Below are 10,519 nucleotides of genomic sequence, written 5' to 3'. Positions count from 1 at the left end.
ACAGATTCGTCAAAAGTTTAATCAAGGTCCATTGTGGTACCAAGGAAAAAGGACTTTCCTCTACAATCTGAGTGAGATGATAGCTTTGATTGTGGTTGAGGGGCAGGGCATGAGGTAATAGGAGATAAGTTATTAACATGATATGAAACCTAGAGCATGAGTGAGAAGGCAACTTGGAGGAGGATTTACGCATTTTTGCTCTAAAGTCGGACTGCATGACATTAGAATCACAGCTCCACATACTGAACTCAATCTTCCTAGACATGTGAAATGGGCATACACAGAGGACCTTCTTTATAAGCTAGTTGTGAGAATTAAATCAGATAGTTTATGTTCCTGTCACCAAATAATTATTCAATACGTATTAAAAACACACAAGATGAAAGGTTACCTTGTACAGAGAGGTCTAAGGACAGCAAGAAAAATTGAAGGCACAAAGAATCTGAGATGGAGAAGCAAGAAACTCATATATTTTCTGACCAAATGTCTTCAGCCTTCCTGGCAAAGTAGATTCTGCCCATTTATTAGATCTCTAGTGATCTTAGTCTGATATGACCATAATTCCAATACAGAAACAGTAAGGATGAACCTCAATGATAGGGACATACAGCAGAGACTCTGGTTGACATCTTTAAATATTTACATATTTTGTAGAATAATAATAATAGAAATACAGAAAACAGTGATAATGATAGTCAACAAGTATTGGAGGTTCACTACATGCTGGGGCCTGCCTTAAGTACTTTTTATGTATTAAGCCATTTAGTACTTATATCAAGCCCAGAAACTTTTATTATCAACATTTTAGGAACAAAGGAACTGTGGCAGTGAATTCAAATAACTTGGCTGAGTAGCCAAGTTAGCAAGTAGCTAAGGTAGAGCTCAAAGCCTGACACCTGCAATAGATAATGCATTATATTGTCTCACTAAGAGAGACCTCCAATGGTAGCCCTCAGACTTTTTAAAAAAATAAATATATTGACAGTGGGTGAAACAAATGAAATAACTTGAAGAAGAAACAAACTGCAAAAAAGTTTATTTATTAACAATGTAATAATAAATATGTAATTTTTTTAAACCCTAACTCTAGGGAGAAAAAAGCATTCTTTTTCAACTGATTACAAAAACAATCCTGGAAAGTAAAGGAAATAGCTATTCAAAATGATATTATCTGAAATCTTGGTGTAAGCTGTTTCCTTCATCTGTTTCCTCCACTAAAAAAAAAAAAAAAAGAAAGAAAAAAGAAGTTTAGACTAAATAGAGTCAGAGTTGCAGTGACCTAACAGGAAGTTGGGCTATTCCCAACTGCCAGTGATCTCTGAAGCCGACTCTGAGGCTCCCTCTCTGCTCTAATAGACAGCAGCGACTAGGCTGGATAACAGTTAAATTCTTACCTCGCTCTTTCACTGCTAGTAAGATCAGATTGTGTTTCTTTTAATTACTCTTCAATCGCCAGTTTCTTGATCTGTTTCTAAAAGAAGAAGTAGAGAAGATAAATCCTGTCTTCAATACCTGGAAGGAAAAACAAAATAACCTCAACTCAGTTTTGAAAAAAACATTCCAAGAACTTTCATCAGAGACTTTACTTGTGAGTACCTGGCAATATACTGTCTAGCCCATAAGAAATAACTTTAATTTCTTTTTCTCGGGGGAAAAGCAGGGTGCTGAGAGGCAAAGAACTGATAGGGGAGGATCACTGTTTATTTGCCTAAAATGAAAATCAACCCTTCCCTGTAAATAGAGTAAACTCAAACTGCAATCCAAACTTGAGTTCTCAGCATTTTGCATTTAGTTCTTAAGCAAATTTATGTGCAATGTTTATGATTTTAAACCATAAACATTTTTGTAACTAATTGGTGTATGTAGCTTTTTTATAATTTTAAGATTGTAGTAGAATTCTTTACTAATTGTGCTTGGTTAATTGGAAGTTTTTGAAAGTTTGGTTTACCTTTCTATTTTATTTTGTAACACATAAAATAGAGACTGTTATTCTTCTATTCAAATAATCTTTCAATACTATTAGTTGATGATATTTAAAATGAGGTATAAACATTAAAATAATTGTAATCTAAATTGAATATTTTATGCCAGCATTAACTAATCTCTCTAAGGAAATATTTTACAATTCTCCGAAGACCAAAGGTTATATTCTGAGATACCTAAACAAGAATACTTACGATCAAGTCTATGTTGTGCAATTTTTTAAATTAAAACAATAGATAACGTGCCTACATGATGTACTGCTATGTTCCTGTTGGTTATAAAATGTTTGCTTCTAGTAAAAAATGAAAGCATATAATACAGCACTAAACAACCACAGAAATATAATGAGAGAAACAATTATTTAATTATGAAAAAGCACTCAGATTTTTATTAGTATAATACTATACTAATAATTAGTATAAAATAATTACCAAAAATAAGTGCCAAGAGTACTACCATGTGGGAAAAAAGAAAAGATAAGCAACAGCCACACTGTGACTCAGTGCTCTGGAAATTAGTCACAAAATGACTTTGTATAACATGAGATAATATAAACACAAAGGGCAAAACTCAAGCAGGAAACATACTGCCCAGAGAGTCATATTTCATATTATGTAAAAGCATAATATTTACATGAAAGGGGGAAAGTTGTGACAATTTTGAGAGATACTGCAAAATTTTTGAACATGACAAAATCTCCCTAACACATTTTAAAGATTATTTTAAATCCATCATTCTAGTGCATGATTATTTCAATATATAGTGTCCATATCTCATCTAATCCTTAAACTAAAGAGGGAATAGTCCCTGAAATTTAGCTGAGTTTGAAATGTTAATTTGTGGCCTACATCTTAATAAAATTATGTGAAATATAATTAGGGATCAACAAAGATTGAAAAATATTAATGTAAATACAGATAGCTAACAAAGTAATTTTAAAATAAGAGTAAAGCTTTAAAATATTTATTTTTACTGATTTGAGTAGTTATATTGGAAAACCAAGTTTCTTTACTTCAAGTGACCACAGAATCTTGTTGGAAAAATTTAATGACATGTACTAGTATTTGATTCCTATCTCTATTAGGTATCCTGAATTGGACAAGTTTTTGTTCTGTTTTGTTTGTTTGTTTTTAAGGTACAGTCTGATAGCTTTTGTTTTACCACCAATGACTAAATCAAAACTCCTTTTGGAAATATGGATCCTGTCCAAACGGATTATGTTATCAACTGGTGTTTGATGGTCTGACTGATTGTCCATATATCATTTGCTTGTTGATTGTACAACTATTTTGACTAAAATCTTCTGTCATAAAACTTATTGTTAAATTAATAATACATAAAATGAGAACATATTTTGTAATAAACTCTAATTTTCAAAACAGCTTATCTTAAAAATTAATTTTCTGATCTTTAGAAATCTTTTATTTGTATCTTTCAAATTCAAGAGGTAAGTGGGCAGGATGGCAAACTAATGGAGAAAAAATGCCAACTTTAGAGACTTAATTTAATGCCCGAGTGCCTATCCATCTAACCAAATAGTAAATATGCTATCGATTCCTTAGGAGTGGCTGGCTGATTAAATTCAGTGTCACAAAATTTTAAGGTATCTTTCAACTGATATCTCTACCTAATACAAGAAAAAAATGCAAAGTAAACATCCTTACAAAAAATAAAAAGGAAGAGACAATATGAAAAGTGAAGAAAATGACTTAGACCAGGATTTTCAAAAAAATCTTATCAGTACAAATTAATTAAATTGAATTATAATATAGGTTAAAATGGGTTAATTATATCATCAATTTATTTTTTCTGTGTGGACATGATCTAAGAATTGTACTACAATACAACTCATCTATTCTCAATAAAGGCCTTCTACAACCAGCCATCCTTTTTTGTTTACCATCTATTGCAATTAACTCATTTTAGGAATTAAATTTGGTAGGTTGCCTTTTTAAAACACAAATATATTTTCATGCATTAGTGTCAAAGGTAGATTCTGCTATCTTTCATAGAAATACAGCAGCACTATAATTCTTTCTGATTGCTACAATGTGCATTAGGAGAAACTTGAATTCAATAGACATGTGTTTCTGGATATCAAATCTCACCAGAAACAGGGAAGTGTTCAAGTGTTTCCAGCAAGTTCTCTTCATAATAGACCATCTCTCCTGGCTTTCTGAGATCCTCACTGACTGCTTTCTTGGTGTTATGTATCAATTCCAGGGGCCCGGACTTCCCATTACCTTTCTCTCCCTGTCTTTACTTCTCCAAGTGTCAGGTGCCAAGTAGAACCACAGCCTGAGATTCAACTACCAGTAGCTACCAGTTGCTGAAGGCAACTTCATCACCTCTACTTTTCTTCTTCCTCAAACCAACAATAACAGAAAGTATGGGCCCATGTCAAATCCACTGTTTTCTCTTTAAGCCTCTATCTGGGATGCTATGTCCTCTCTTAGTTGGAACAACCAGGTGTTAAAATTATTTCAGAAACAAAAGAATATAAGGACATCATGGCCCATAATAGAAGTTCCAATGCTGCAATACAACTATCCCAACTGTTCCATATGATGGACCACAGGTCTCTGTGTAGACTTGGAATTATTGCAAGGAATTGCCCAGTCAATATGTGAGTAAAAAATATTATATATTGCTGATTAGGCATAAGAAAGCTATTTCAACATCAGAAATGTGAAAGTATTCATCAGTAGGACACTGATAAAATGTAAACAGTTTTTATTACCAAGCACAATGTGCCTTTGATGCCCTCGAACTATACCGCACCCTCAAGTGCTGCCACCACACTGCTGCCAACCTAGTCTATCTCTCCTCCTCTTCTTGACCCTTTTCTATTTCTATTCAGTCCTTGAATTCTATGATAATTCATCTGTAAGTATAACTTCATTCCTCATTCCTCATTTCCCAAGGCTTAAAAACAGAGTAAATCTCAGAAACAGGGTAAGTCTCCAGAATAATGGTGTTTATTATGAATATTTTGGTAATATTTTAAAGTCCATTTAGGAAGCTTCAAAGATTAATTTTCATCTCAGAAAATGAATCACAATGGTTATATTAAAATGTAATACAACTTTTCTCTAGTTTTTTGAACATATGGAAAGTACTTTAAATTTTTAATATTTTTGTCTGTTAATTCTGTTTTTGATGTCATTTCTGTCATTTAGACTTTTCTCATTATGAGTTATATTCTACTGTTCTTTGCATGCCTAGTAATTTTGATGTGGTTGCCTAATATTATGAATTTTACCTTATTGGGTGTTGGTATATGTTGTATTTCTATAAATATCTTTGAGCTGTCTTCTGGGATGTAGTTAAAGTACTTGGAAACTGTTTCCTATTTTGTTGTCTTGCTATTAAGATTTGTTAGGCAAGACCAGATAATTGTTTATTCTATGGTTAATTTTTTCCTACTACTGATGCAAACACCTGAGTACTATACTTAATGCTCCATGAACTGAGAGTTTTGCAACTTGGGAACAAAAAATATTCCCTGCTTTACATGTGTGGGCCCCTCTATCCCTTTTAGGTGGTGCTTCACCCAGTCTTTAGACTTTTCTCTTATGAATGCAACAGATCAATATTGAGCTCAAGCCTAGAAGTCCATCTGAAGATCTCTGGATCTTTCTTTCTGTATAACTCTGTCCTCTTTGACGTTCGGTACTATATATCCTAACTACCTCCTGAGACTCTGTCTGCTTTGTCTCCCAAACTCAGGGAGACCACTGGGTTCTTGTAGAGTTCCTCCTCCCTGAGCTTTCATATAGAAATTAAACTGAGTCTCCACTCAGTCTGGTGGAACAAATGTAAAAATGTGGGGCTAAATACTTGTTTCTCATCTCTATGAAATCACTGCTCTCCACTGACCAATATAATTTCTTATATTTTGTCTTTTTTTTTTTTACTTATTTCAGGTGGGTGGAAAAATCCAATCCCTGTTAATATATGGTGGTTAGAAATAGAAGGGCTTTTAAAATTGTATTTTCGTAACACCTTAAAAAACAAAAGATGAATATAAATTTAAAAATTTAAGAGCACAGAGCCTGTAAATTTTAGTTTGCCTAAATAAGATAAACATACATTTATTGATTATTGTATCCCAGGAGCTATGTTATATGAGTACGTAAGTGTTTATACAATGAAGAACATAAGATCACTGTTTCTAGAAAATAGTTATTTCATCTTATATAAGAAGTTTATTGGTTCATTATTTTTTCTAAATAACAATAGCTATTCAGGAAGATAATATCTCACTCTCTTCTATATTTTAGATGACAAAATGAGCTCCACATGCTTAAAATCAATCAAATGATCACTTGTTCAACAGGTACTTCCCACTTGCCAGACTATGAGTGCTCAGGGTTATTTACCTAGAGTTTTATCAGAAATTACAAATTGCTTTTCCTAATAGTTTCCTATCACAATTTCTTCTAATTGTCTTTCCTCCCCTGCTTCTTGGCTACTTTCATATAAAGAAAGCTAGGTAAAGTAAATACAAATTACAACTTTCTCTTGTTGTGAAAGGAAGCTTCAGGTGGTTCCTGCTCAATTTTTTTACACCACTTGAGGCAAACAGATAATTCCAAATAAATGACAAACGTAGTAGACATAATTTATATTAGCATTGGAATTTGATGTTATAGCTATGTGAATATTATTCAAGATCTTATATGTCTCATTTGAGTTATGTGGTTTTAATCTCGTTTAGCAAAGCTATTTAGTCAATGAAGAAAGGAAATCAGTACGCATTAAAGAAATGATCTGGTGCTAATGTGAGTTTTCAAAAAAATTAAGATAAGCATTTTTTAAGAGATATCTGGGCTTTCCTTTTAGTGTAATAATTTTATTCTAATTCTCGACTTCCCAGAATTAACTTTTCTTAGTGTGTTTTTTTCTTAAGGAACAGCTGAAGAATGTGCCAAATGAGGAAAGATGTTTAATCTGGGGGAATTTGGACTAGCCTCAATTCCCATAACAAGAGAGATCTGTTTTTCTATATGTGGCGAGCTCTGGATAAAACACTTTTCAAGCCTTTTTAAAGTCTGCAAATATTGATAAGAGCTCTCAAAAAAGCAAAAATTTCTGAGGTGTCAATGTTTGCCATATAACTATTCTGTCAATATTACTCTCCCCACCACCACTTACCTGCATTCGATATTATCATCTAGTACAGAGACAAGGAAGATACAAGTGACCATCTAGCTTCCCTAATAGGAAGCCTCTTTTGTAAAAGACATGGGGAGACCATGGATGATCCCCAAGAATGTAAGTGAAAAAATATCTCTGCAAGTATATACTTGCACTTTAGAAGGGAGCTTATACCTTTTTTCCAGCTCTCTCAGAACCTTACACACCACCATGAAAGATATATTTGAGACCTACTTTAATATCCAAGGATAACAGTATATATAACTAGAATCAAAAAGTGCATATCAATGATATATCCTGAAGAAGACAACATAAATATTTTAAAGACCGATAAAACTTGGGGAGGAAGTTGGGGAGTGCGGAATTAAGATATTCTATGGAGAAAGAAATCTCCAATAAAGAAGAAGACTTTACATTTTTGAAAGCCAAGGTAGAGATTAAACCATTTGAAGATCTCTTTCTGTTCTATCATTATACTTGAATAAGCAGATTCAATTTTAATATCTTTAGTAAAGAAAGATCTCTGGATCTTTCTTTCTGTATAACTCTGTCCTTCAATGTCTTTAAAGCTGAGCATTAACTATGTACTTTTTATATATTAATCCATTGAAAGATATGAAAAGTGTACCATGTGATAAATTTTAAATCATTTATAAAGTAATGAGGATTTGATGTAACTTACAAAAAAATTAAATCTCTGGTCACCATTCCCAGAAAATTACAATGGAATGAGTTAGGTAGGGCATTCAACAAGAAAACATCTGATTTCTGATGATATGATTATGTGTTGGGTAGGATTTTGATAGGAAAGAGATGAATGGCAATTTAGACTAAGTGGTCTTTATAAAAATATACAATAATGAGCATTAAATATGTGAATCGAAGAGTACTATTTATTGGATTCTGTGAATAAAGTGGCACCAATTGCCTGTCATTCTCAGGACCCATAGTTCTCATCCTTCGTGGGTTTTTTTCTGTTTGGATGGAAGTGACTGAAGATGAACTTCTTAACGGCTCCTGGGGGATCATGACTCAGCTGCCAGGACTCCTCGTTCCTTTAGAGTGATTCAGAGGAGTTGATCACGATGTCATCTGGGCAGACGGTTGTAGTCACCAACAGCTGCAGTTCCTCTCTTGAACCAAACTCAGACCCCTCCCAGATACTTGTCATTAGAAGCAATCATGAATTCTTAGCTTTTTCACATTAAGGCTTATTTTTATTACTAAAAATACTCTCCTTAATAGTAGTGAAAACATTGATCATTATTTGTCATGTTTATTTTACTTAAAGATAAAAATTTTAGCTAATATTTGAGACTATAACATTTTTCTAATCAGAAACTTTTCTAATTCATCATAAATCTGAAACCAAAAGGTTCTAGAAATCCAGTCTCAGATATTATGAGTGTAGATTTTGCCCCCTTTTTCCCCTAAATATAATAAAGTAACATTTTTGTGAGAAATTCCCATACCTGGGTGAACATTTTGCTCTCCTTTTGCCGTACCACAAGTTGAGATCATCAGAAGCAGAAAGTTGAGAAGTCTCCAATATATTTGTCTAGGCAGAGATAAAATCTGATGGAAACAGGCCTTCAGGAGAAATGAAGAAACTGACTTGATCTTTTTAGCTATTAATGCTTAAAAATTTTTTAAAAAGGTAATATCAACCTGAATTCCAGAACCTGTTAGGAAAGTCTCAACTGTCTTTCCATGTATTTGCAAAGTACACGTACCTCCCACAAGATATCCCATTCATTATGAATTAATAGAGTGATTTTAATTAGCAAATTAATTCATTTACCAAGAGTTACATAGACAGGTAGGTAGATACACAATTAAAGGAGCAACTCTTCAGGAAATAGATGTTTTGGTCCTGAAATACCATTTGCTTATCTAACTCAATAACAGGTACCTAGAAGAGCAAATACAAAAAGCAGGTAAAATAGCCAAAAGTAGCCACAGGTCTCTCAATCTCTCTGTATCATTCTCATTTCTAATATATATGATAATTATAATACAGAAATACACATTTAATATATTATTCTTTTTTTCCTCTCATGCCAAAAATTCATTGTATTATCTTGCATTCATTTTTTATTCCATTTCCTTTCATTTGGAGCTACTAGCTTTTGTAGTTGTGCAGAATTTTATTCTTGAAAACCTCCATTTGGTTCAGATATGTAATGCTAACTTTTATTTGTTTTTCTCCCCTCTTAAGGAAATGACAATAACGTACCATAAAGAGCTTTGCTTTTAAACAAATTGAGTTAGTATGGAAATCAGTAATTTTGATGAAGAAAGGTGAATTCATTCAAAGAAAACAATGTAATCTTTTTCTGGAAAAAAAAAAAACTTACAAATTTAACTATAAAGCCCAGACAAAATAATTCCATTCATTTTTAGAGAGTTTTAGTAGTTATGGACAAGTATACATAGAACAGGCATAATAAAATACTATTCATTACTATAAAAAGAAACATTGGCATTATTTCCTTTATTATGTGTTTCTTTTTTATTTCAATTTGTTTGTTGTATTCTTAGTAGTGGAGATCTATAGTATATCACATTCTCCTCAGATTCCAATTGCAAATTTTAAGAAATGTGTTTACATGTTTACATTTGCCTTGTTCTTAATTTTCTAATGATCTCTTCTCCCCCTTCCCCCTTATTGCCTCTCAGTTTCACTTCTCCACTTCCAGGGCCCACACTCCTCTCTTAATTGGCAATAAATATTAATATTTCCTGTTACTTGGTAGGAGAAAATTATTTTTACCTATCAAAAATATAAACACCAAAAATGATTTTGTTTTCATTAAATTTCTTAACTTTGGCTCAAAACATTACATAAAAATTTGTTTTAATTAATTTTCTTTAATTTATTTTTGTTTTAATTAAGTTTAAATATATTTCTTAACTTTTGCTCAAATATTAAATAAACATTTCCTAGTTATGGTTTAATGAAATGTTAATTTCTAGAGATTGTAAGTAATCTGAAATTTACTTTAGGTGATAAAAAGGAAAATATTTGTGAGAATAGTGTGTCTTGAAGCTTGCAGTTGCCCTTTCCTTGAATGGTCACATTCCTATGTCTGAGTTGAAACATTGCCAATATGTAAATGTAAGACTCTGGCGTGAAAAAATCAATTTCCTGAGCTTCAGTTCTTGTATTTAAAAAACCTGGATATTTCAGATACTAATTTCTATGATTGTTTTTAGCTCTAGCAGTGTATAAATGTGTGACCTCGTCTCCATTTTAGCTTTAAAATTATTTAAATAAATAGTTTGCATATGCTATATGCTATTGGGTTATAACATAAAAATATATACTCATTTTGCCCGGTATTGCTATTCCCTCTCTATGGGACTTTTTTTTAAT

General features: G+C 32.4%; 1 protein-coding gene across 4 annotated transcripts in view; it reads left to right on the top strand.

The window, feature by feature from the left end:
- The first annotated feature begins 1,265 nt into the window (after positions 1–1,265).
- TFPI (tissue factor pathway inhibitor) overlaps positions 1,266–10,519 on the top strand; it is a 93,689-nt gene continuing 84,435 nt past the window's right edge. For 2 of the 4 annotated variants that reach the window (XM_054477297.2, XM_063647679.1), the window contains exon 1: positions 1,298–1,588. The gene's annotated coding sequence lies outside the window, so the exon portion shown is untranslated. Of the gene's footprint in view, positions 1,589–10,519 lie in introns of all 4 variants that reach the window. The other 2 variants (XM_054477293.2, XM_054477294.2) reach the window with 2 other exon arrangements.

This window comes from Pongo pygmaeus, chromosome 11 (assembly GCF_028885625.2).
Source record: "Pongo pygmaeus isolate AG05252 chromosome 11, NHGRI_mPonPyg2-v2.0_pri, whole genome shotgun sequence".
In the NCBI taxonomy this organism is placed as follows: domain Eukaryota; kingdom Metazoa; phylum Chordata; class Mammalia; order Primates; family Hominidae; genus Pongo; species Pongo pygmaeus.
Note: the sequence above shows the minus strand (reverse complement) of the source record. Positions and strands in the feature narration are given on the sequence as shown.